The sequence below is a fragment of the Grammomys surdaster genome, unplaced genomic scaffold, assembly GCF_004785775.1.
Source record: "Grammomys surdaster isolate TR1022 unplaced genomic scaffold, NIH_TR_1.0 164, whole genome shotgun sequence".
Classification (NCBI taxonomy): Eukaryota; Metazoa; Chordata; class Mammalia; order Rodentia; family Muridae; genus Grammomys; species Grammomys surdaster.
The window spans coordinates 1,636,038-1,663,335 of NW_021604612.1; the positions used below are offsets into that span (position 1 = coordinate 1,636,038).

Below are 27,298 nucleotides of genomic sequence, written 5' to 3' on the forward strand. Positions count from 1 at the left end.
AGACAGACAGACAGACAGAGCATAAAATCTTATCTAGCTGTATCCTGACCTTCAGTTACTGTGATTCTGGGTCATAGGACACAAGGCCCACATTTGCAGACCGAGTGTACTTAGGACCTTGTGAACCTCACACACAGAGAGCACCACCTGTCCCTTGCAAGAACTCAAGGGTGTCTTAGGGCACAGGATTCAGTGTCTGAATGAGGAATGTCCCTGCGGGTCACCCCACCTTTGTAACAGGTCAGTTCAACTCACATGCCCTTTGGCCAGTAGTTTGCAGAGAAGTGCTTTGGGGCTGGGTGAACAGTTTGAGTCCCCAGTCAGCAGAACTTCTAGGAAGATTCCTGAGTGGTGGAGAGTTCTTCTCTGTTTACTAACTGAACTTGAATACCCTGGTTCAGGCCCCTGGAGCCGCCCAGAATGCATGGCCACCTTCCTGCCCTAGCAATGCCCACTTCCCCCCTCTTGTCCTCAGCTGGTGCTTTCTCAGCATCCTTCCTAACCCCCGGCCAGCTGGCCCACCCTGAGCCCTAGGATGCAGGGTGAGGGTGAGGTGCCGGGTGGGTGTGATAGGTTTATCCATTTGTCTGTTTGCTTAAGTACTGCTTTGGTCCAGAAGAGGGTGAGAGGTCAAAGGGAAACTTTGTATCCGAGGAACATAAATTACAAGTAAGAGTGAAAGGAGGAAGGGACTGGAAGGAACAGACCTCGAGCCAGGACTGACTGAGAAGGAAACAGACCAGACCAGACCAGACGATGGGATGCGGGAACTGCTCCCAGGCTCCTGGTGGGGAGGAGATGACAGCTTCCAGGTCACATGGTCCTGGCTCTGAGAAGTCCAAACCACAGTGAGACGGATCCCTGCTGGGCTACGGGACAGGGTTCCTTGGGGACCTAGCCACACCCAGCCTGGGGTACCTCAGGAGAGACTGGCCATGCAGCGGCATTGGTAACAGGGTTCCAAACAGCAACTCAGCCAAGTCATTTCCCCTGGGTGTACCAGGGAAAGTTAACTGTTCAGTCCAGCGGGGAAATATGTGGCTGAAAACTGAAAGACATTTCTAGACTATTCCCAAGGGTCATTATTGAGTCTCTGCTCTGGTGGGGAACGGAGCTGGGCCAACCCTGTGGTCCCTACACACCTTGTTTACTAATATGGTTTATCATACAAACTCACCAAGACTCGGGGCTTCCACGTAGCATCCCTGCCTGCCACAGATAGTCCCGAGCTATACCTGTTATCCCTGTGCCCACACTGTGTCCGTCCTTCCTTCCCACAGTGCCCAGGTTGGGTCTCTCTAGTCTCAGTTTCCAGTCAAGTTCTCATTCTGAGTCATTATGATCCAGTGATAACCCAGGAACCTGGCACTGGTGTGATCCACACCTGAGAGAGAAGGAAACTAAGTCTGGGAGAGCTGCTCATCAAGGTACACACACACTGGTCAGAAGATACCCAGGACCCTCATGCTAGTTGGCTCTGCACAGAAATAGCTTCCACTTGTCTCTCTGTTCTAGTTGTAATGTGCAGACTGTGGCTCACGGGAGAGCAGACGACCTCTCTGGCTCCTCTGACCAGCTTAGCAGGTGCTACCAAATCCCCACCCCTCAGAGTCAGCTTTATCCCACCTGACCCACAAACTGTGGGCCCTTAGGCAGGTAACGTGGCCTCGCTGAACCTAAGCTTAATTCATCTACATAGTGAAGAAGAGTCTGGTTAGAGCCCTGGCATTAGGAGAGTAAGAAGTAGCTGCATCTGGCTCTTCATCTGTCTCAAGTGGGGGTGAACTTCCTCTAGAAAGGTCACAAACTCCACACCACCAGCTGAGTTGTGGACGGGCCCACTTGCAACATGAAAATGCAGCCCCTTGTCCCTAAAGCATCATGGTACTCAGGACAAATGCTTGAAGAACCATGAGTATACCTCCATCTGGGCCCGGTGCCTGCACTAGCCACTGTCTTCAAGGCTGGCCTGCCCTTGGTTCCATGGAAGTGAAGGACCAGTCCTCTCTGCTTCAGACTTCTCTGTGGGGCCTGGTAGAACTGGGGACCATAGTCAGGAGGGGGCACCAGGGAGCTAAAAGAGGTCTGGGGCCAAGGGGTGGACAGGCAGCACTATGGTAGGGATAGAAAGATGGAAGGGCAGAAGAAATAGTGGAGAAAGCTCAGGGGGAAGAAGAGAGACAGTGGAGGGAGAAGGACTAAGGGGTAGGGTATAAGATCAGAGAAAAGAGCCAAGACCTAGAGACCCGGCAGGAGCAGCCTAGGCTCTGCTCTAGGAGGTTTGAGCCCCTGGCAACTGTGCTGAGAAGCCCCTGTGCTGAGCAAAGGAGCCCCGTGGGACCTCATCTAGGGCTTTGGGTGACCTTGCAGAAAGGCTGAGATTTGTTTTTTTATTCACTGACTTACGAAATGCTGGTTACAGACCCCTGGGCCTTTTGCAGTCCCAGCAAGAGCTCTGCCCTGACCTGCAGCCCTGTTCAGAAGAGGCATTACTCAACAAAAGCTATTTGGTGACAAAGTGGGGGATGGTGGTTGGGAAAGTCCTGGCAGCGACCAGAAGGATTAAGACATCTCAGGCCACTTTCTGGACTGAGCATGGGGTCACTGACTTCTCTAGAAACTTCTACCACCATTGGAAGTGACCACTGAGGAGAGCCATCGTTCTCCTGAAAGCACTTCACCAACAAGGGCGTGGGTCTCCAGATTGCAGTGGGAAAGAGAGAGCAGACCTGTGCTGAAACATCGGCTTGGCCTAGAGGAAGCTGGCAAATGCCTATCCCAGCTGCCTGGAGGATGCAGAACTAGACAGAGGAGGGATTCCTACATAAGCCCCACAAAGACTCTTCTCCTGTGACAGGGAAAAGAACCAAATGAAGGTGGTTCAAAGTCCCAGACTTGTCCAGGTAGATGGAGTCTCAAATGTTTGCTGCACATGCTCAAAATAGAACATTTGCTACTGATGTTTCCTGAGAGGCTCTCCATTCCTGACTCAAGTCTGATCTTTTTTTAGTTATTACGTTTCTGACTAGGCGATACAGATACACCTCTATCTAGAGATGTTCAAGCTATAAAGAGAAGCCCTACTACCCCCTCCATGCCGCCATCCATCTCCCAGTGTACCTCACTCCTTCTACTAGATTTTCAAGTGTCTTTCTGAAGCCTCTGAGTAGTTACAAAGGATTTTTTATGATTTCTCTTCCGCTTTACATAGGAGAAAATATACATGCACCTTCCTTACCCAATAGTAGATTTAGGTGAGCCATAGCTCATCCTTCTAGATAGCTGCATAGTATTTTACTGTTGGGTTTACCAGCTTTTCAATAACCAGAGCCCCAGGGGATGTGCTCTCGGCTACCAATTCCTTACCGTTAGGATGCTACCAGTCAGGCACTTGATCTCTGCCTAGTCTCTTAAATGTTACAATGTTGTAAGCAGTCTTGCTATATGTGCCACAATGTTGCAACTGAATCCTTAGCCTTCCACTCCGGCTTACTGGAGTTTGTTTGTTGGTTTAAGTTTCCCTTTGTGCTATCCTTTTTATCTTTTTGTTTGTTTTGTTGGAATGTGGTGGCTGAGATGGCACTCGGGGGCCTTCCTTGTGCCTACTAGGAAGATGCTCTGCCCCTGAAGGGCTTCTACAACAAGGAAACACTCCTGTTTGCACAGAGTCATGCTGCTTTAATTGGTGAAGAGCATCCTTTGATGCCAAATGGTCTTCACCCAGCACAGCTACACCTGCAGCACAGTCACGGAAATATCTGCTCTTGCTTCGGTTGTGAGAGCTAGTCCTGCTTCTAGCCCTTGGTTTCCACCTCTATCCACTGAGTCTGGGGCTGCTGCAGGGAGTGGGTACCAGGAGCTCTGCAGTGCACTGGTCAGATGGAGCTCTAGGCTCTAGGCAACCCTATGAGTGTAGCTGGATGGTGGGGGTTCAGAGAGTAGCCCAGGAGCTAGAGAATACATCCCCAGTGTCATCCCTGAGCCTGAGGCTGGAGCCTGAGTGCACAAGGAGGGAGGGTGGTCTGGAGGTGACTTGGTATGCTAAGGATCCAGCAACCACCATCTTGAAGTTGCATTTCCACTTTTATTTGGGTATAAAATAAAATAGTAAAAGCCCTTGGGTGTGGGGTGGTGAAAGGAAGAAGCCACTTCCCAAACCCTTCAAGAAAGGTCCGGAAGAATCTTCCAGCCTGGCCCAGAAGCAGTCCCCGGCAGGCGGTAGTGCCAGCCTGCCCCTGGGCAGGAGGCCTGTTCTTTGGACGGCTCATGGCTCTTCGATCAGGGCCTCCCTACAGGCCCTGAGTGGCTAACAGAGGAACCTTTGTCCCCCTCTCTGGTTCCTTGCCCTCCTGCCAAGAGTCTTGGCTGTGACTTCTCTGCTGGTTCAGGTTTCTAAGGCCTCTAGGGTCTGTAGCCAGGAATGAAATCTCTTGAAACCCTGGACCCTACTGCCAGACCCTGAAGCTCCTCTCCACCCTTCACTAGTCCTCCCTCAGGCCCCTCCCCATCCCTCATTTGACCTCAGTGACCCAACAACCCTGGTGACCTCTTTGGGAGAGAAAACTGAAGCTCTGGAGGGTCAGGCAACTTGCTCAATGACACATAAGTAAAAGATGGAGAAGCCAGACACACAGCCCCAAAGCAGCCTTTGTGCCGTGGAGATAACAGCCAGTCACGGCTCTGGAGCCCGGCCTCCAGGCTGAAGGCCAGTTCTGCTGTGCAGCCCCTAGGAGAACTGGATGTTTGGATTCTGTGTCAGTGTCCCCAGGTGACGTAGTGATAGTGCATATTTCACGGGGTGAGTATTAGGATGGAAAACAAACCCCAGAGCAACTGTGCACGTGATAGAGCCCAGTACACGGCCCGTGGTGGAACCCAGTCCACGGGCCAGGGTGGAGCCCAACAAATCCACCAGCACCCGTGTTGTTGCACCGTGTGGTCTACACACGTGCACGTGTGCTTGAGCAGGATACCGAGTTCTTTCTTCTATCACCTTTCACCTCATCTCCTTGTGAGGAAGGTCCCTCGCTGAATCAGAATCTCACAGTTTGGACAGTCTGACCGGGACCCACCTGCCGCCAGAGCCCGGTGATGATGTCACCGGCACGCGCACAGGTACCCAGCTTCCTACGTAGGTGTTGGATATTCATTTTGTCCCGTTTCTAGAGAAACTATTACCCTCTGAGCTATCTCCCAGCCCCATCAATGTCACTGTTGAACAGGGTTATGAAACATACTGTTCAGAGCCTTGGCTAAGAATGAGCCCCCAAGTTCCTCTCCTGCCACCCCCCCAGCAGACCTCGGAATGGAGTTATCAGCAACAGAAACTACCCTAAGATGTTCTCCTCTTTCCCACGCAGACCTGGAAGAACGAGATACTGGCCTGGAATACAAGTTTAGAGGAGAAGGGTGTCCCCAAACTCTCTAACCAAACATAACGATTTCCCAGACAGCTTTACATTTTAGAGGGAAAAAAATTCACAATGAAAAAATTATCTACTTTTAAAGTGTCCTGGCCACGACCCTGACTGAGAGACGCACCCTCAACACATCAAGACCACCCAAACCCCCATCTTACTCTACCTCTAGGGTCATCCAAGATGGGTATCTGAGACACAGTAGAACGTCTAAGAATATTCTTCTACTCGTTTATATTCTCCTATCAGGTTCCCCCTCAGCTCTGCAGGGAAGGGTTTGTCACACTGTCCAGGAAATTGATCTCAGCTGCCCCGCCACACGTGTGAGATGACAGATGGGAGTGGTAACACCTTTGTGACCCTGTGGTTAAGGCTTCACATTCTTACAAGGGACAACGCTGAACCGTGTGTCTTGGCCAAGTTACTTAACCTCTTTGCCTCTACTTCCTCAGGGGGTGGGGGGAAGGCAAGAGGAAGAGACCTGTTATCTGCTGGGGACTCCCACGGACCGCAGGGCAACTCTCCGAGTTTCTCATGAACACGTGATGGTGATGAGAGGCCACCTCAGCCTCCGCCTCACCTTAGAGCTCTCCCGGAGGCTTGGGGAGGCCTGGAGTTATCTTCCATTCCTTTTTGTTTGTTTTTGGAGGTAGAGTCTCGAGTGACCTCGAGTGAACTCCTCATCCTCCTGCCTCAGCCTCCCGAGGGCTGGGATGACATACATGTCTCATCATGCTTGGCCAAAGACCCACGTCTATGTTTGAAGCACTGAGGAATGCAGAATTTGCAACTGTTCAATGGAGGCCTATACACACGCTCTCAAAATAATATTATGTGCTTTCAAATACCACATGCCCTCACAATAATTATGGCTAAGGATGGTTCTCCCTGAGAGGGAGACAGAGTGGCGTGGGGTTTGAGTGACGCCTATGATCCTGCTCCCTGACTGTCCCTCTGCTGTCAGCTTGCTCCTTCATTCAGACCCCTGGCGTCTACTGAGCACCAGGATGTGGTGGTTGCAGGGTGGGGCTGCCGGGTATGTGTATTAGGCAGCACAGACACTCCCTCCCACAACCTGGTAGCAGGGTCTCGATACAGCCAGTTCCCGAGGGGAGGAGCCACCCAGACCCCTTCCTCTGAGGTCAGAGGTAAGCCTGGGTTTTCCTAGGAGGGAGAAGAGGAGGAAGGGAGGCAGAGAACGAGTATGGGGGGATAGGTGGTGGGGGAGGGGCACCAAGACAGATGCGAGCACTCCACACTCTGCACCCTTCCTTGGAGAAGCAACCCAGAACCCTAGCCCTAAGGAGCCCAAGATCTGCAGGGACCTTCAATGCTTTCACGCAGCACCCCGGGGAGAACAAGCAGGGTGCTACCCTCCCCAGGGAAGGCTGGCCGGCCATACTGTTGGCTCCAGAGCATCTAGAGGACCAGTCACCTTCTGCCTTGCCAGCCCCTTCCCATCACCTAAGGCCACAGAGCACTGTCCCAGCCTCTAAAAATCTCTCCTTTAAAAGGTGGTTCCGTTTACCCACCACGTCCTGTCTAACTGAACCCATCCCCGTGGCTTAGGACCAGCCAGTAACAAGGATACAAACAGCAAGGCCAAGCCAACATGGAAACTAAGCCCTTCTGAGGTAGGCCATCAACAAAGTAGCCAGAGCCCTTAAGCACTCAGGGGCAGCACCCTGCATACCTGCTGACATGATTAGCCTGGTTCCCACTGGCCCAGATCCAATCTCTTTGATGGGCTTGAAAATATAGATAAAGAATTGATTTTTTATAAATTCTATTTATTTATTTCACATGGGTGTTTTGCCTGTGTGTCTAAGAGAATGTCTTATTTCTGGGACTGGAGTTACAGACATGTGGGTGCTGGGAATTGAACCCAGGTCCTCCAGAAGAGCAGCTAGTGCTCTTAACCACTGAGCCATTTCTCCAGCCCAATTAGTTTTTAAAAGATGATTTCCCTGCCCCCCCCAATCCTTCAAAACCATTGTCACAACCCATTTCTCGGATGGGGAAACTGAGGCTGTCTCACTAACAGGCTGCCTTACCACACTCCCCAGTGAAGGCTAACTGCCTCATCCATCTTCTCCCACACCCCAGGATGGCTGAAGCTCTCTTCTCACGCCAGTCTGGGTGAGACCCTGTCCCTCCCAGCGCCCACTGTCACACCTGCTAAGGAAGGCAGGATGCTGCTGAAGAACCACCATGACCCCCAGGCTCTGTCTGAGAGGCTGGCCGTGGGTGTCAGTATAGACACGAGCAGGCTCTGTGTCTTGCTAATTAAGACCCTGTGAGTTAGAGGAGGGAGGGAGGAAGGGAGGTAGGAAAAGCACCCACCCCACCTGGGCCTCAGTTTCCCTGGCTGTAAAGCAGGACCATGTGCTTCCTCTCAGGCTTCCCATCCACATGTGTCAGAAAGCAACACTGTCAGGACGGTCCCAAGGTGTGACTTTATTGGGTAAGATCTGGGCCTGGAGGCCGCTGTCCCTTCAGACAGGATTGAAAAGACTCCCCTTTTTTCCATGACCCAGATCCTGGGCTTGTCATGAAAGACTGAAACTGCCCACATCCCCCTAAGAGCCTCCTGTGGTTTGGTTTCCTTCCCCTCGACAGGATCCTGTGATGCCAGCTGGGCCTGTGTATATGTGGCATATATACCGCATGTAGCGTGTGTGGTGGAGCCTGCCTCTGCGGGAAGGAGTCACCAGACATGCCAGGAAGATCAGGGCTCAAATCCTGAAGCCCCTCTCTAATGTACTCCCGGGACCTCCTGACAACCCGGTTTATGGCCCAAACAACCCAGGACATAAAGTCCCAGACTTTGAATTACAAACCCAATTAGTTGTGGTTGTCTGAAATCTTCCACTTTCGAAACTTCACATTGAAGCACTGAGTTTGGAGAGGGCGGGTATACCACGCTGGTAAAATGGAACATGTCTGGCCACCCAGGAAACTGGGTGGGGCCTTCGGGGTCCTGCAGAGCCCTGCAGCTTCTCCCTGCACCACAGACCCCATAGTCATCTGCCTTCGATTCCTGATCCATGCTTCCTTCTCGGCTTCAGCGTCTCCTACCCCTGCCAACTTTCCTTTGGGCAACTCATGGGTTCATGCTTTGAACCCGGCTCAAAGGCAGGTTTCCTGTCTGAGGATTTATTTCCTGTCGTTCCTATGAAAGCCATCTTTTCTTTGCTCCTACAGCCTCCAGCCACCCAGTGTTTCTGGCAGATATTAGTGTGTGCGCATTTAACAATTTGCTCTTGGTCAAAAAAAAAGCACACACTTGCCAACTGCATGGATAGTGCTCCCAGCCTGGGAGTGGTGTGCTCCAAGCTTCTCAGGGGAGAAAGCACGCCTTCTGACCACTCGGGACTCTCTCTGTCTCCTCACTCAGCTGGCTTCCTGCTCAGCCAAGAGCTCTTTAGGTAGGGCCAACTCCTTCTGAATCCTCTGCTGTGAGCATGTAGCAAAGCAGGTGTTTAATAGGTGCCCAAGCACAGAGGCTAGCTCACCCACAGCCTCCCTGCCTCACTTTTCCCATCTGATAAATGGGAGTGTGGAGAAGCTTGGGTGGTAAAGTGGTCATCCCAGTTGGTGTCATCTCCATTGGGTTTAAGGGTTAAGTCTGTTAGTTGAAAGTCTTAAAGGCACCATAATAGCCCCCAACACTGTGACAAGCCATTCCTCCAAGTAAAAGGCCAACTCTATTTCCCCTCCTTCTGAATCTGGACTGGCCTGACCTGGGCGTTAGCCATCAGAATGTAGCAGAGAGGTGATGCCATGCTGGTGTCAAGAGCCCCCGTAGACTGAAACTTGTGGCATCAGCCTGTAAGCCCTGCTACTTGGGAGGCTGAGGTAGAGGGATCTCAAGTTCAAGGCCAGCCTGGGCAATTTAATGAGACCTGCCCCTCAACCCCCACCCAATCCCCTGAAATAAAGGAAAACAAGGGCTGAGGCGTGACTCTGAGTTAGCGATTGTCTTATGCCTTACACGTAAGACGTCCTAGAGTCTATTCCTGGGAGGTGGGGGTGGGAGGGGCCAGGATGAGGAGACAGCCAATGTGGCTGGTAGCAGAGCTGAGAGCTGCATGCTTTTGCACTGAGCGGACAGAACCTAAGAATCATATAACAACCCTAATGGGGCAGTCGGTTCGCATCCTGACACACGTGACCTCACGGGCGAACCTACCAGCCATTTTGGCTGCATGGAGCTTACACAGGGGCGTCTCATGCATGAAACTGACCTATGCCTGCTACAGAGAGACTCAACCTAGAGAACGAGGCTGTCTGGGCTCTTGTGTGAGCGTGCTTTCAGACCCTACCCTGGCTCTACACACTGTAATCCTCACGACAGCCCTGTGGGGCCTTTATCGCCACCACCTTCCACAGCAGCACAGTCACCTGCTGTCAGCAGTCCCTTACATGCTAAACCAGGTACCTGAACCCTCCTCCATGGTGCCAACGTGCAGGGCTGAGCCTAGACAGGAGGACTTCTTACACCTGTCACAGTCCGCTGCAGGTTGACCACACCCACATCTGTGCTCATTGGTCCATGCTGCGCTCCCCAGAGCCAATCACAAGGAAGAGAAATGGTCCCGCCCCCTCAACGCGTGTGGTTGCCCTCACTGTGGCCTGCCGTGCTAGACTGCCCCTCAAAGATTGCCGCATCCTGGCTCCCAGGATCAACACAGCTGTTCGTATATATGTCGAAAAGTCACTCAATATTTGTGATCAATGAGAAAATTACGGGAACTGCGGAGAGAGGAGGGGGTGGAGGTAGGATGGGAGGATGTAATCCCGAAGCTGATCTATTTGCTACCGGCTGGCTAGAGTAACTGCTAACATAACACAACCTGGAATCGCCTGGGAAGAGAGCTTTTGGGGGGTTGTTCATTTGTTTTAGTTTTTTTTTTTTTTCATTACGAGAGAGTTCTGAGACATCCAGGTGAGTGCTGGGATGCACTCCTAAGCCCTGAGCCATCTCTTCAGCCCTGAGAAGAATTTATTCTTGAGGGATTGTCTAGGCCAGGATGGCCTGTGAGGGCATCTGTGGGCCATCGTCCTGATTGTTAACTGTTGCAAGAAGACCTGGCCCTCTGTGGGAGCCTGCAGGCAGCAAGGACAACTTTACTGTTTGTTCCTGGCTGTGGCTGTGACTGACTAGCTGCTTGAGTTTCTGCCTTGACTTCTCCTCGGTCTGTGACCGGAACTGTGAGCTGAATAAACCCTCTCCTCTGCTAAGTTGTTTTTAGTCAGGCTGTCGTTCACAGTAACAGAAAGGAAACTAGCCCAGCATGAACTAAACCCTCTCACACAAGGCACTCGGAGACTCTGTAGACTCTCAGAAGAGGTCATACAACAGGGATAGAGCTTTGAATATCTGTCCTTAACCACGACCCTGACACTCACTGAGCACAGACTACAGGCCAAAGACCACAACATCCTACGCAACTCCGAGAGAGGAAGAGACTGAGGAAACTCAGGAGCCGAGCCACAGCTGCAGGGCTTGTCCCACATGGCTTGGCAGGCTCTCCTTGTGTGCTCACTGCCCCTGTCACCCAGGGGAACACGACGTGTGTGCCCGCCGCTCTGTGTATCAGTCTCCCTGACCACATACCTCCTTGCACAAGAACTACTTCATCACCAGCCTGGGCTGAGATCTCAGAACCTTTAATCCCGAGAAAGCGGAAGTGATCCTGGGCCCTGCTGAGTCAGCGAAGGGTACTTCCAGCATTTACACAGCACGTGTACAGAAGACGCCCAGGCACCCCCACCAGAGCTCAGACACAGGGCCGGGACTGGAGCCAAAGGCTGCTCAGATCTGCCCAAGCCCATCTCCAAGCCCATGCTTCCTTGGAGAGGCACACGCTGCGCTCTGCCCTCGGGGCATGTAAGAGGGCAGATGGGATGAGGAGGCCAAGAGTCAACTGCGGACTTCTGTCGAGAGCATTTCTTTCATCCGCAGCACCACGGAAACCCACGGCCTCTTGGCTCCATCCAGCAGGACCAAGATCTCCACTCTTTCCAGTCTTACTTGAGACCCTTGTTGCGAAATGCCGAGCTTCCAAGAGAAACAAAGTATCTGGTTTCCCACTATTGCCTGGGACCGGGAGTCCTGAAGACCACCATGTGGCTGCCACAAACCCGCCCTTTCCCTGCTTCCCGGGGTTGGCTTAAGGCTCCCTCTTAGAGGTAGCACAGAAAGATCCACCTGTGGGAAATGTCCCATCAAGAGGCTCTGGAATGTCCCTCAGCAGATCAGCGCCCCACTACCTCATCAAGGTTCCTAGTGGGAAGAATGTTGCTTTGCTCCATCTGACACAAAGCGGGTACTAGAAAACACTTGTTGAGCTAATCAACAAAAGTCTGTTTCAAGTTGCCCCCTTCCCGAGGGGCTGACTGGGCCTGACCCACTCTGGCTTCTTAATCTTCCAGGGTTTCCTTACTTCACCCCATGAGCCCAGCCCAGTCACAGCCTCAGCTACGATACCTCCTTCTCTGCATGACCAGTGCCTAAGACAGTTGTGGTGGACACTCGAACAGTAGTCCTGAGCTGACACTTCCTTAGGCTTAATCCTGAGATAGCCCAGCCAAGGACATCCTAGCCACACTCTAACACACACACTGACACATATGCGCACACATCTGTGAGGGCTCCAGCGTGCAATGGGACCGTTGGACACGAATAAGGTTCCAATTCTTGTGAGCTGTGTGACCTTGCTCAAGTGCCTTTCCCTCTCTGAACTCCATCTTCTCCCACAACAAGGCGGTTGTCCTAACTGGGGGTTCGGGGGGAGGTCCCTTTTGACACAGGATGTGAGAGGGGAGTGTGGATCTGAAACCGGTCCACTCTTACACAGTGCAGAGTGACATGGTTATCCCTGTCTCTTTTTTTCTGGAAGGGAACAAGAACGGCCATTGCCTGCATTCCAGGAGGATCTACATTTAGTAGTTGAGAACCAGGGAGTTGCAGTGAGCGTAGCGGTCAGTCATCACTGTGAGAACGAATAAAGATGAGAAGAGGGCTGAGAGCCCGCCATATTTATGGCAGGGACACTTAGCTACTCATAAAGGTCCCTTCTTCTGACCCAGACACAGCTGTGGCTGGGCAAGAGCTGCCCACACCAAAATGCCGAATCCCAGCATCCTTTGCAACACATCAGATTATAAATCCCAGCATTCTTTGGCCCACCAGGCTAGATCTCACATGCCAGGTGCACAGTGCTTGCCCACCAAGGCCCAGTGCGTGCCTTCCCACTTTCCTATCTACCTCTGAGCCCACAGGGACTCCGCCAGAAGGGAGAATCGGGCTGCAAGCCAAGTCACTGAGTCACTAGGACGTGGGGACCTGCCACTTAGAAATACCTCTGTAAGCCAGGAATCATGATGGGCACCTGCCAGCCCAGGCATTGGGTTGCTGAGGCAGAATGGCTTGAGCCCAGAAGTTTAGTGACAGCCTGAGAAACATGGCAAGACTCATGAATAAAAAATTAAAATAGAAGGTCAGAGAGAGAGAGAGAGAGAAAGAGAGAGAGAGAGAGAACAGAAGACAAGAAGGACGGCCAGCCTTTTTCATGTTTGGGACAGTAAGTTTTTTCAGGCCTATTTGTTCCTGAAGCTCACACAATCTTAAGCAGGCTTGTGCCTCCTACTACAGAAAACAGCAGGAGAATTAGAACGCCTTTTCTTTGATGGCTCAAGTCCAGCAAACATCTACAACATCCATGTCTTGAGACCCTGGAGTAGGTCTGCAGTTTGCAGCCCATCCTGGAACTGTGGAGCCTCTTGGAGGGAGTCTGGTGGGCTGCCCTTCTGTTTCCCGGAGGAGCAGTGTTTTTATTGGTTTTCAGGTTGCATCTTTTTGTCTGGTTTGTTGTTGTTTTGTTTTTTGTTTGGTTTGGTTTGGTTTTTTGACAAACGGACTCTGTAGATTCAAGTAACTGCAAAGCCCCCACCCAGGGGTGACCGGGTGACATGGGACATGCTGTGTCCCATAAGGCAGAGTTTCACTTCTCCACGCCGTCTTCTGGCCTCAACCTGCTGACACGGGGCATGTGGCCTCACAAAGATCTGTGGATATTTGCTTAGGAAGTAAAAAGAAACCCAAGCACACAGCAAAGCGTCGGGAGCCTGGACAGAGGGGAAACAGAAAAACACTCGAGGGCTCCAGTCAGCCGCTCTCAAACAGGAAGGGCATCGAAGTTTCTGAGGAGCCCGTTTGGCCCAGAGATGCTCTAGGCTCACCCTCAGACAGCCTGGTTCACAAACACTGAAACTCTAAGAAACTCCCTTGAAGGCTGGGGAGCTGGCTCGGGGATGAGAGAACTTGCCCGTTAAAGGCTGGGGATGAGTGTGTGTGTGTGTGTGTATGTGTGTGTGTGTACCTGTAACTCCAGCACGGAGAAGGGAGAAGGGGAAGATGTGTATATTCAGGGAGCTTGATGGTCTACGTAGCAAGCTGTTGATTCGGCTAGAGAACTGGTCTTACGGCAGTAACGTAGTGACAGAGGAAGACACCCAGTGCCCTGCTCCTCTCTCTCTCTCTCTCTCTCTCTCTCTCTCTCACAAACACACACACACACAGAGAGAGAGAGAGAGAGAGAGAGACAGAGAGACAGAGAGACAGAGAGACAGAGAGACAGAGAGAGACAGAGACAGAGAGAGAGACAGAGAGAGACAGAGAGAGAGAGAGAGAGAGGGAGAGAGAGAGAGAGAGAGAGAGAGAGAGAGAGAGAGAGAGAATAGAAGCTCTCACCATTATTCCAATACAAGCTCAGAGCATCCCATGGAACTCTGTCAGTGATGGTCACGATGTCACTGGAGTCAGGGGCTCTGGGATGAGGTCACACAAATGAGACCTGAGCGCCAATAACCTGAAAACCCCATGTTAACGTCTGGGAGGATGGCTCAGTGGGGGAAGCGTTTGCTGAGCCGGCACAAGGACTGGAGCCTAGGCTCAGCGACCATGTAGAAGCCGGACATGGCAGTGTGTGTGCACTTGTGACCTCAGTGCTGGGGAGGTAGAGACAAGAGGACCCCTGGGGCTCGATGGCCACCCGGCCTAGTCAACTCCTCAAGCCCCAGGTCGCAGAAGAGCAAGGTAGACAGCACCGGAGGAACGATACACACAGTCAGTCCCTGGTCTGCACACATATACATGTATATACATGCATGAGAGGTCTGCTCTACCATGAACATGCATGTGCGCACACACATACACACACTCTTCACACATTCGCACACCGTGTTGGCTTCTATGTGGCTCAGAAGGTTGATGGCACAGGCAGGGTCTGAGTGCCCTGGACATAACTGACATTGTGTCCCCGTCTGCTAAGCCTTGTTGCCAGGTAGGGCCTATCTCATTCTACCTTTGTGAAAACCCTACTGGGTTTCTCCTGTTTAGAACCAAATCTCGCAGATGTGGAAACTGAGGCACAAACCCGGATCTGAAGCTACGGGGCCCTATGGAGTCTGTGGCAGTCTGTCCCTGGGACCCTAAAAGGCCACAAATTTCTAATCTGCAAACTGGGGGTATTACTGGAACCCTCGTCCTGAGGCATGGTAAAGGGTCCAGAAAACCACCTCAAGGTGTCATTTGCAATCAAACATCTAAGAGGCAGGACTACAATCCAATATCCAACCCATTCTGCAGATGTTAAAACTGAGGCCCACCTTCTTCATGGACAGGGCTTAGGCAGGGGATGGAGGCCCCGGGGGACATAACACTGAGCATAGCCTCGGGGTTCCCAAGGTTGCTAGGAGACAGGCTAGATGATTGACAGATATAAGACCGTGGGAGCAACTGTGTTGGGGGTGCAGAGACCACTCCACTGGGTTGAGGTCGATAGGAGCCGGTATGGGGTTCATCTACTCCTCAAAGAGTTGGTGGAGTCCTGAGCCACCCGCCCCTGGTTCTCAGATAACACCCCGACCTCTCACGTGCCAGACACCCCCCCCCCGAGTTTAAGCCAAGCCTTTCAGAAGAGAATCTTGAGCCTGTCCCTTCTGCAGCCTGAGTGAACCGTAAACCAGGCACGCACACGGCAGCAGCAAGGCACCGAGACAAGCTGGCCTTGCTCTTGACAGAAGCCAGAACCACAGATCCCCTCGGAAAGGGGAAGGAGGGAGAGATAAAGGGAAATCGAGGCTTTCTTAAGACACAGCAAACACAAGACCTCCTCCTCCTCCTCCACTTCCTCACTGTGTGACCTTAGACCTGTGGCCTGCCCTCTCTGAGCCACATAAATATCACATCAAGCTCTCAAGTAGCCGCTTTGGGGCTGCTGTAGGTGGTGATTATCTGTGCCAGGCTCCCTTAAATGCCTTAGTATCCTAAGCAGAAGGAGAGTTATGCTTTCAATGGACAGCGTGGCCAAAGGGTCTTCCATATGCAAAGAACTTTTAGATATAAAAAAAAACCATAAACACGGGGGGAGCAGATTCACACAGAAGAGTCAGACATAGCAAGGGAACCACAGACCAAGTATGTCAGCATCAATAATGACACACGGGGGCCACCAGGGAGATGGCTCAGTGGGTGAGAGAGATGGCTTGTTCTGTGAGCGTCAGAGAGTTCAAATACCCAGAGCCCATATTAAAAAAAACATACATCACGGTACATACTTATAATCCCAATGCTGAGGAAGCAGAGGTGGGAAGATCCATGGGGTTCACTGGTCAGCCAGCTTAGCCTAGTCAGTGAGCTCAGGGACCCAGCGAGAGACCCTGCCTCAACAAATAAAGAGCTGCGAGTGGAAGAAGCATCTCAGGCAGGAGGCAGGCAGCCCTAGTGTTGGGGAGGCTTCAAGGCTATTGCACCCCCTCTGCCATGCCATGAGCAGTGTCAGCAGGCTGAAAGTGCCATGACCAGACAGCTCAAATATCTTTAAAAAAAGGGTAGTGAGGGGCTGGAGCGATGGCTCGGCGGTTAAGAGTACCAGCTGTTCTTCCAGAAGATGCAGGTTCAGTTCCCAGCATTGACATGGTGGCTTCACCAGCATCTCATAACACCATCTCTAGGGGAAGTTGGTCCTCTTGTCTCTGGAACCTGCACTTACATGCACAGACCCACATAGATATTGGACCCACATAAATACACCCATGTGTATATGTAATTAAAAATAAAATAATTTTTTGAGACACGGTTTCTCCATGTAGCCCTGGCTGCCCTAGAACTCACTCTGTATACCAGGCTGGCCTTGAACTCACAGAGATCCTCCTGCCTCTGCCTGCCTCTGGGTCTCTGAGAGATCTTGACAAGGCTTATGATAATCAGAGAGTGACAGAAAAAGACATCCCATCTGGCTATCACACACCGCACCACACACACAGTGGCATGAAGTCGCCTATGGAAATGTATCCACAGGACCAATACACAGAGCAAAACTATCCCACAAAGTGTTCATTGCAGCGCTGGTCACTCATAATAATAAAAAGCAAAAAGAGAAGTGGACCCGACAGCAGTTACATGCTTCAAGACAACTTTTGCTAGAAGCCACTGAATTGTCAGCCGGGGAGCAGGAACAGCCCAAAGGAGGTGGTCTGTGGATAGGTACAAGTTGGCTTCTAGCTGGCTTCGGGGAAAGATCCGCCCTAACGGATGACCTGCGATGGCCACGCTGGTTTTCACAAACACCAGCGTCGCTCTTCTATGCTAGAAACTTTTCCTTTGACACACACAGGAGAGGAGCTCCTGTCCCTGCCCGCGCGCCCCTTCCCGCCCTCTGCAGGACTCAGAGTCAAGAGCTGTACCTTCTCTCCAGTCTCCGCCTTGGGCTCCTGTGGCTTCAGGGTTTGGGGACTCACACGCCCTGGCCTCTTTCTCCTGGTCACACAGTTGTTCTGGTAGTGGCTGTTTGCTTGGAAGCATTTCTTTCATTCACGGAAGATTTCGTCTGAGCCCCGCGGAGCACAACCTCCAGCAACATCCCCAGAGCCTCGCTCTGTCCGCTCTGTCCGCTGTTCTGTGTGGGACAGGGACAGAACTCAGCCTGAGAAACAGCTGGAGCGGGGAGAGGAGGGAGGAGCAGGAAGCAGCCTAGGGAGGGCGGGGGCGCCAGCTGTGCGGAGTGGGGGCCGCTAGAGGAGGCTGTGCCTGCCAGCCAGGCTGGGCTCCTGGGTGGTAGCGGCCCACTAGGGATGACCCGCCCCTTGGCTGGGAGCACAGCTGGAGCCGCAAACCAGGCTGCTGGGGAAGTAACTCCTGACCAACCTGAAGACCCACCGACAGCTGGTTATCTCTCCCGCTCTAGGGACCGCAGCAAGCCCTAGGGCCTCTTGCCTGCTGTTCCCTACCTCTGAGTGCTGGTCCTGCCCCTGTTGTGGCCAGACGGCCTCCAGCTCCTTTTTTCGTGGCCAAGAAAGAAGCCTCCCCGGGTCAGGACAGATTGCTCTGGGTTCTCATACTAGAGCACTCACTGACGGGTACCATGCTGTCCTGCCTGCTGTGTGTCTCTTGCTTGGACTGGGACCTCCTTTGGTGGCTTTCTTCCCTAGTCTGTCTATGTACCCACCTGATATGGTACCCAATTTACTGGCTACATTGTCACCAGCAGCAACAGAATTATTGAAATAACCAAGAACCAGGCAGGGTACTAGGCACTCAGTACATAACCTTCACAGTGCTGCACACTTGGTATCAGACCCTTCTTACAGTAGTGGCAGTGGGCGGGCATTTTTATTACCCTCGTTTATTGGAAAGGAAATTGGGGTACGTAAGGGTTAAGTTTCTTGCTCAATGCTACCCAGCTAGTAGTAGATGGCAGAGCTGGAGGCCAACCAGGCTAGACCCCAGCCTTGGCCTCCAGAAGAAAGACATAATGGTCCTTAGGGTGTGTGGTCTATAGTAAGTCCTTCAGTTAAGAGAGTCATGCAGCACCGTGCCTGCTACCACAGGGCTGGAAGAGTAGCTCAGCCGTGGCGGATGGAGATGCTGAGGCCATGGACAGGAATCTGTGTCCAGGCAGCCAGCTCGGGCTCACAGCTGAGACCAAGCTGAAGTGTGTCAAGGTTGGAAGCCCTGCTGCCTAAAATTACTTACAGATTAGGAGAGAGGACAGAAAGAAGAAGGGAAGGAAGCAGAGGAAAGGTAATGGAGAAGGGGGTGGGGAGAGAAAAAGAGGGGTGGGAAGGGAAGAAAGGGAGAGGAAAGAGAGGAGGGAGGGGAGGGGAAGAAAGGGGAGGAGAGAGAAGAGGGAGGGGTATGGGGAAGAAAGGGGAAGAAGAGAAGAATGTAGGGAGGGGGAGGAAGATAGAAAGAGATGAGAGATAAATACAGCAGAAGAATGGAGGGAGGAGGAGGAGGAAGGAGAGGGGAAGACAAAGACAAGGAGGAGGAACCTTCTCAGCCCAGCCTCAAAGTCTTAGACAATTGGACCGTATCTCTCACCACCTGTCTTTGTCTTTGCAGCTATAGCAGGACACCCAAGACTACGTTAGCTCACAAGCAGGAGCTTATGTAGATCTGGGCTCTGGAGGTGGGAAGCGGCCCGGAAGCTGGTGTCTAGTGGGCTTCCTGCTGCCTGTGGTGGGAAACAGGAGGTGAAGCCACACAGGAGCAGGGAGGAGAGGGCTGAGCTCTGCCTGTCAGCTTGTCAGCAGCAACGGCCTTAGTTTGCCAGAAGACTTAAGACAGAATCATCCCTCAAAGGCCCCACCCCTCCTTACTGTAACACGGGGATGAATTTCCCAGCAGCTACACAATGGGGACAGGTTCAAACCACCACACTGCCCGACCCCTCAGAGTGCTACGTGCCACTCCCAATGGACCATCCAGTGATACTAGCACCCAGAAGGCAGAGCTGCCCTGACCTTTCCATTTCCCAGGTAACTGCTTGAACCAGAGTGGTTAAGTCATTTCCCCAGGGACACACAGTACCCTAGAGGACCAGCCTGTCTGAATCCACATCTCCTCCTTCCCCTGCGCTAGTTCAAAGAGCAGATCACATACTCCCAATGTATACGATGTACACATTGTAATTGTATACATTGTATACAACACAGAACCCTAGAGGACCAGCTTGTCTGAATCCACATCTCTCTCCTCCACTAGTTCAAAAAGCAGACAATATACTTCCAATGCATACAATGTATACATTGTAATTATATACATTATGTACAATGACACAGAATATACATCACCATTCTGGAAGAGAGAAAAGGTAGTGAGGAAACACTGGACCAGAGCAAGACCAAACCCCAAACTCCAAATCCTGTAGCTCCATGTCCAATGTCAAAGAGCTCAGATGGCTCCGCCCTCCATGCCTCGCTTGCTACGACACTGTGACACATCACTCTCTTGTGCTGCTTCCATCCCCTGTCCAACATCTCCAACATCTCGGGGTCTCCATGGTAACCCAGGATTCACCTTCAACTTCACCTTCTCGAAATGGCCTCTCTTAGCTTCCATGATGGACAACCCAGGCACACACCCTTTACACAATGCTATTACTCCTGTATCTTCCATGACTCTAAAGTCAGAGCCACACGTCCAATGCTGCCAAATTCTGCTGCCTTCTTGGGATGGCACCTGAGCCTCTCCCTGAGTTACATTTTCATAAGCTTTGATTTGTTGATGCTTTCCTTCCCTGAATACACTTTCCATTTTCCTTTGCATAGGGACCTTGAGATTCCTTTGGAATGGCCAGTTTACAAGTTGGAAGCTTAGCTGGGTGGGGTCCTGCCCTGAGGGCACCACTCCCTTAACCCTCCCCCCCCCCCCCCCCCCGTTTTGCATCTGGCCAGTCTTTAGACGGCTGGACCTGGGTAGCACTGGACTTGGCTCCAATATTACACTCTGCTGTTCTTCTTGTCAAACTGTACAGGTCCTTTCCACCCTGCTTTCTCTTTTTCATTGTAGCATACTGTGATCACTGATTACCACAGGACACAGTCACTACTAGGCTGTCTCGAAATCTCTGCCAATGAAATTACTCCAAAACTCTTCGGGCAGATTCTTAGGATAAGAGCAAAAACAACAAAACAAACAAACAAACAAATAACACCAGCAACAGGGCTGGAGAGATGGCTCAGTGGTTAAAAGAGCACTGACTGCTCTTCAAGAGGTCCTGAGTTCAATTCCCAGCAACCACAGGGTGGCTCACAACCATCTTTAATGGGATCTGATGCCCTCTTCTGGTGTGTCTGAAGACAGCTACAATGTACTCACATAAATAAAATAATAAAAAAAAACACAAAATAAAAATAACAAAAACAAACAAACAAAATTCAGTCACATACTCTTTGCCAAAATATCACAAGAATGATCTCTAACCCAGCAGCTAATATCACTCCCCTCGGAAATCTCTTGTGAGCTGGGACACCACAGTGCTCTCAGCGCTATAGTTCTGCTTACAGCTTTCAACCGCTTTCTTAGTCTAAAGTCCCAAGCTTTTCCACATTTCCCATAAGCCCCCGCGGTCAGGCCCATCATCACAATAGTTCATTCCTAGGCGTCACCTTCGGGGTCAGTTACTGTTCTAGAACTGTGAAGAGACACCACGACCAAGGCGACTTAGAAGAGAAAGCATTTATTTGGGGGACCCAGTTCCCGGGAGGGCAAGGCCTTCCTGAGGGAGAGGAGGCCGGGCTGGAGCCGGAAGGAGCTGGGGAGGAGTTGCGGCTGCTGAGGCAGGCGTCTTTGTCCTGGTGGTGTTGGACTTTGGTATCGCAGATGCCACGGAGCAGATACCATTTCTATCCGGGTATTAGAAGAAGCACAGAGACTGAAGTCAGTTCCCCAGTGGCACACAGCCACGCGTGGTAGAGCTACCTCTGCTTGCCCCGTGTGAAGGATTCCACAAAAGCCCCGATCGTCCCAGGTCCCGCCCCCAGTAGCCCAGAGCAGGGTCCACGGGCCGAACCCTGAAAGCTACTTAAAAATGGAAGTCGTGAGCAGACTGAGGCCAGAACACAAGAGGAAGTGGCGAGATCAAGTTAGTCTATGTCCGATACAGTGTCTACCTGTGAGTCAGCTTCAACTCACGTCCTCAGAAAGATGAAAAATCACAGGGATGCAGTGAATAATTTAATCATTAGAACACAGACAAACGTATGCTTTTAAACCCTTTCCATTCGTGTGCAACAACACACCTTTGCTGCTGACGTATAAGGGGCATTTGGAAGTTCTCCTGTGACGTGCGGTGTGGTTCCCAAATGCCAGCCACTCCAGAGCCTTCAAAGGCGACAGACAAGCTCTCCTGGCCCCTAGCCCTCTGGTCCACACTCAAAACCGGCATGAGCCAGAGGCTTTTCCGTGTATTTTACAAAGAGGCTGTGTGTAGCTTTTATGTGAGTCATTTAAAAAAAAAATTTTTAAACTTTGAAAACATGAACTATCCTCATGGCAACAGGCTGCCTTTTCCTATTTTTTGAAAACCGAGCAGACCACTTCTTTCCCTTGGCACAGTGAATTTTCTCGCCTTGGCCAAAGGCAGAGCTCTGGAGACAGGGCCCAAGATGCTGGCCCAAGTCCAGGAAAGCATACCCTAGGCCTTCAACCAGCCTGTGTTGAGCCTTACCTACCCAACCCAGATGGCCTCTACATAAAGTGTGCATGTGGGCTGCTGGAAGAACTGATTTCAAAACGGTCTAGCCACTGAGAAAGACTGGACCCAGCAGCACCTTCCTTCCCTTTGGTAGAAACCTGGGAGCTGAAGGGGGAAAGCTGGCAGCAGGAAGCCCAGAATCCCAATTAGGGATTGTTAGCTGTGTGACTTAGGCAAATGACTTCACCTCTCTGGGCCTGAATTCCTTTGTGGAGGCAATAATAAAAGCAAGTAAGCTGTGGGCTGTATTGACTGCTAGGACAATGAGACCTGAGCTGAGAGGCTTACACACTGCATACATCTCACAGCACAGCCCCAGAAGCTGAGAGGCCCCAGATCAAATGCTGGCAGATGCTGGGTCCTCAGAGGGCCATCTTCCCAGAGATGCCTAGCTCCTCTCTGTGTCTTCATGGGACATAGTGTAAAAGAAACACTCTGGGGTCCCCTTTATAACAAACAGCATTAATTCCAGTTTTCAAGACTCCATGCTTATGACCTACTCGCCCTCAAAAGTCCCCCTTGTGAGCAACACAAATTTATGCTTGCCTCTCATAAAAACCCCCATCAGCCATGACTGAGCTGGGTGGTCTTACAATTGCTTACAGACGAGCATAGGGAGCTTTCGTTGGCTTCCTTGGAACCAGTGGGAGAGCTAGAACCCCAAGAATTTAGATAGGCGAGGAGCCAGCCCCTGTCTAGACCAACACATCCACTGGGGACCAGTGGCACATTCCTGTAACCCCCGGCACTCTGGAGACTGAGCCAGAAGGATCAGGAGTTCATGGGTTAGCCTGGGCTGCCTGGTGAGGCTCTGTCTTGACACAATCAACTGTACATTCAGTTTTCCCAGACATACTAGCTTCCAGATAGACTCACTCTTAGCTAAGGCTACCCCACCTCTGTCTCTGCCTCTCAACACTGGGGTTTCATGTACCTGATGCCATGATCTGCTTTTTATACAGATCCTTGGTTTTTTTGATTGATTGGTTTGATGGTTGGATGTTTGGGTAGTCATGCGAGTTGGATCAATGAATAGATGAATGGGTAGGTGGATGGATGAATGGATGGATGGATGGATGGATGGATGGATGGATGGATAGATGGATGGATGGATGGTTGGGCAGATGGATAAACAAGCAGGTAGGTAGATGGGTGTGGGGTAGGTATGTGGCTAGTTTTATGTCAGTTTGACACAAGCTGGAGTCATCTAAGAGGAGGGAACCTCAACTGAGAAAAATCTCTCCATAAGATTAGGCTGTAGGCAAGCCTGTAGGGTATTTTCTTAATGATTGATAGGGGAGGACCCCGCCCACTGTGGGTGGAGCCATCCCTGGGCTGGTGGTCCTGGGTTCTATAAGAAAGCAGGTTGAACAAGCCATGGGGACCAAGCCAGTAAGCAGCACCCCTCCATGGTCTCTGATCAGCTCCTGCCTCCAGGTTCCTGCCCTGCCTTTGATGAGTTATAGTAAGTGAAATAAATTCTTTCCTCCCTGAGTTAAATTAGTCATGATCTTTATCATAGCAAAAGAAACCCTAACTAAGACAGTGGATGTATATGGGTAGATGAGTGGATGGATGGATGGATGGGTGGATGGATGGATGGGTGGGTGGATGGATGGATGGATGGATGGATGGATGGATGGATGGTTGGGTGGGTGGATGGATGGATGGATGGATGGATGGATGGGTGGATGGATGGATGGTTGGGTGGATGGATGGATGGATGGGTGGGTGGGTGGATGGATGGATGGATGGATGAGTGGATTCATGGATGGGTGGGCGGGTAGATGGATAGATGGGTGGGTGGATGAGTGGGTGGATGGGTGGATGGATGGATGGGTAGATGGATGGATGGGTCGGTGGGTGGATGGGTGGGTGAATGGATGGATGGATGGATGGATGGGTGGGTAGATGGATGGATGGATGGATGGATGGATGGATGGATGGATGGGTAGATGGAGTGAATGGATAGATACTTGAGTATTAGATAAATCAATGACAGCACTGAACATCAGCCTGTGTGGTGATCAGGACATTTCCTGTATGTTCAGCCACCACCATTCCAGCATTTAGGAGTAAACTTTCATCAAAATACCTCTTGTCACTAGAGTGCAAGAAACAAATGCTGCAGACAAGAATGGGCTGCACCTGGTGCTGAAGGCATCCACTGTGAGCAGGGGAGAGCTGCACCTTGGCATCCATGACCCGAGAGAGATAAGCAGGTTCCCTGTAGAATGTGACTCTGCTGGGGCCTCTCACTCCCGGGGATTGTTATCTGAGCTGAAAAGAAATAAAACTGTCTCTCAAAAGGAATCCTGGGGCCTTACTTGGCCAGCTCCTCTGCCTGGAGGAGCCCTGTGATTAGCCTGCATTGTCTCCTCCACACCAGAATGTCACACAGCTGAGCCTAGCCCAGCCAGAAAACATAAAACCCAAGCTCTGAAGGAAGGGTGATTAAAGAAGAGTCTTCTGTAAACAGTAGCCAAGGGGGCACCCATGGCCCTTACCACAGAAGTGGGTGGACTGAGGAAGCTCTGAGGCCACGAATCTTCTAGCTCTGGCTGTACAGCTACACTTCCAGAACATTATTCCAAGGAAGCCACCGGATTCATGCATCGAGATTCATTTGTGGAGGGCTGGGGTATTACTAGAAGCAGAGTGCCTACCCAGTGTGATTCCCACCGCGACCTCCATCCCACCTCAAGAGATTGATTCACGGAGATGTATTCGCAATAGAACCCTATTGTCGTATTAGAAAATATTACTCATCTATTATCCGACATACTAGTCATAGCAAACGTCGTGGTGAATGATAGACGTTAGTAAAATCGCGGCTGCATCGGTATTTGTGTCCCAGCTCCATTCCCCTGGGAAATATAAAGTCGGAGGCTCAAAACCCATACCTGAAATTACCCTGGAGAACTCACAAAATAAATAAATAAATAAATAAATAAATAAATAAATGTAAGAGCTCCGAAGGATACATTAAAGAAAAAACTAACAAACGGAAAAAAAAAAAAAAAACAGGAAAAGACAATCCATAGATTTGAAGGACATTATTTGCAATTTGTATATCTGTTGAGAGGTTCCTATGGAGACTGTATAAAGATCTTTCAAAACTCAACGGGGCAGGGCGGGGGATAGAACAAGCCAATAGCTCAGTTTTCAAGTGGGCAAACACTGGAAACAGAGGCTTCAGGGAAGACATAAGGGCTCACAGCTCATTAGCATATGGGCATTTCACGTCACGGGTCACCAGGGCAACGCCAATCGGCATCAGCGCGAGGCACCACCTCAACCTCACCAAGATGCTATGGCAACAAAACCGGAAGGCGCTTAACTCCTGCTCACTGTCAGAGTAACCAGAAAATGGTGTGGCCCCTCTGGCAGATAAAAATAAATAAAAATAAACAAAAAACCAAAACAACAATGACCCAGCAATTGTATTCTTTAATGAAACTATACATTCAGGCAAAGAGTAGAACACAAATGTTCCCGGCTGAATTATTTAAGAAGGAAGAAAGAACCCAAATGTCTATCAATAGATGAATAGACAAAATACTGATATGGTAGAGTATTGTTGTATTATTTGGCATAAAGGGTGACGAAGTAGTGACGCATGCTACAATATAAATAAACCAGCGAGCCATGAAATGTATAGTTCTATCTATGGGAAGACATTGGGTGGGCTTATAGAGAAAGAAAGCAGGTTTACAGCTGCCTGGGACTGGGGAGAACTCTGGAATGGACTGCTAATATATACAAGGTTTCTTTCTAAAACAATGGAAATGTTGTAAAAATTGATTGCGGCATTGGTTGTACAATTTTGAGAACTCGATAAAAAAAAAACAATTGAATTGTGTACTTTCCTCGGGCAAATTGTGTAATGCATCAATCACATGACAGCAAAGCTATTATACGATGTATGAAGTGTATTGCCTATTACAAAGCATCCAGGCAGGGGGCTGGAGAGACGGTTCAGCAATTAAGAACACCAGCTGCTCTTCCAAAGGACGCAGGCTGTGTTCCCAGCACCCACGTGGCAGCCCACAACCATCTGTAACTCCAGCTCCAGGGAATCCCACGCCCTCTTCTGGCCTCCTCGGGCACGCCACCCCGCTTGCATACAATTCAAAAATAAAATAAATATTTAATCAAAACATGCAGGTGGGCTTTTCTTCAGCACCCGTTGCCTGGTAAGCATTATAGAAAGAGGCATGCTGAAGTAGGAGATTCCCCGCACCACCCCCCCCGAGATCTGGTGTCTGAAGTACAGCCCACACCACTGGTACATTTTTCTTTGAAGCCTTGTAGCTCATTTACATAATCCAGGTACATTTACCTTCTACTTTCAAGTGTGGCCATGTTCATTTTAATCTAAAAAATAACGGATCAGGCTAAGGGTGTGGCTCAGTGTTTAGCGTGCTTGCCGGACCCACACAGACCGTGAGTTTAGTCCTTAGTACCTCATCTGGGTTTTTTTTTTTTTCTCCAAACCCATGAATAAAATTGATGCTCCAGGGGGTAGAAGGAGAAAATATTTAGTGAAATGGGAAGCAGTCCCCTCCGTTTGATGACAAATGAGAAAGTCAAGTGAACAGAACGGGAGTCGACCAGGGGCTGAGAGAGAAAACGGATGGGATTTTAAAATAGACGCCAGGAGAATAGATGCTCAGGGAGTGGAAACTGGAGGGACTGTGGGAAGAAGGGGAAGCTGCTGTCTCAGATTTTCTTCAGCTGAGAGGTGCCCCTCTGCCAAAATCCTCGCTAATGTTGCACAACATTACAAATAAACACGGCTTTCTGCAGCTGGAGACCCTGGAGGGAGAACGGGGGCCCTCCCTGTCTTTGGGGAGATGGCTTGGCCAAGTCCCCTGGCCGACGCACACACCCTGATCTCACACCGCCCCCACCCGATTCCCGAGAACTTTCCACCAGCCTTGCTTCCCGCAGGTGCTCAGGATGGAGACGGAGCTAGACAGACCCTTCGCAGAGTTCATGAAAACCATTACAGATGTTCACGGCACAGCTGGAAGAGGTGAATACAGCCAGGCGTGGGGGGACGGGGCAGAACTGGGGAACGTGGCTAAAGGGCTTCTGCTCTGCTTCAAGCTAGAGGGACGATATCAGTTGGGTCAGCTATCTCTCCAGGCCTCAGTTTCCCCTACACAAAGATTCTCCGCAGATCCTCTGGACTTAACCTGCTGCTTCTGCTCCACCTTCCGCAGACCTGTCTGAAGCCCTTCATACTGACTGTCGGAACCCTCATCCTACCTCCAATGGCCATATTCCCCCGAAAGCCAATCTCTATGTTAACAAGACGCTCATCCCCTC

At 50.9% G+C, this 27,298-nt stretch overlaps 1 protein-coding gene across 1 annotated transcript in view; it reads right to left on the minus strand.

Annotated features, from left to right (window-relative positions):
* Cmklr1 (chemerin chemokine-like receptor 1) overlaps positions 1-17,414 on the minus strand; it is a 34,999-nt gene extending 17,585 nt beyond the window's left edge. Inside the window, exon 1 of the mRNA XM_028765444.1 lies at positions 17,172-17,414. The gene's annotated coding sequence lies outside the window, so the exon portion shown is untranslated. The remainder of the gene's footprint in view (positions 1-17,171) is intronic.
* Positions 17,415-27,298: the final 9,884 nt, after the last annotated feature.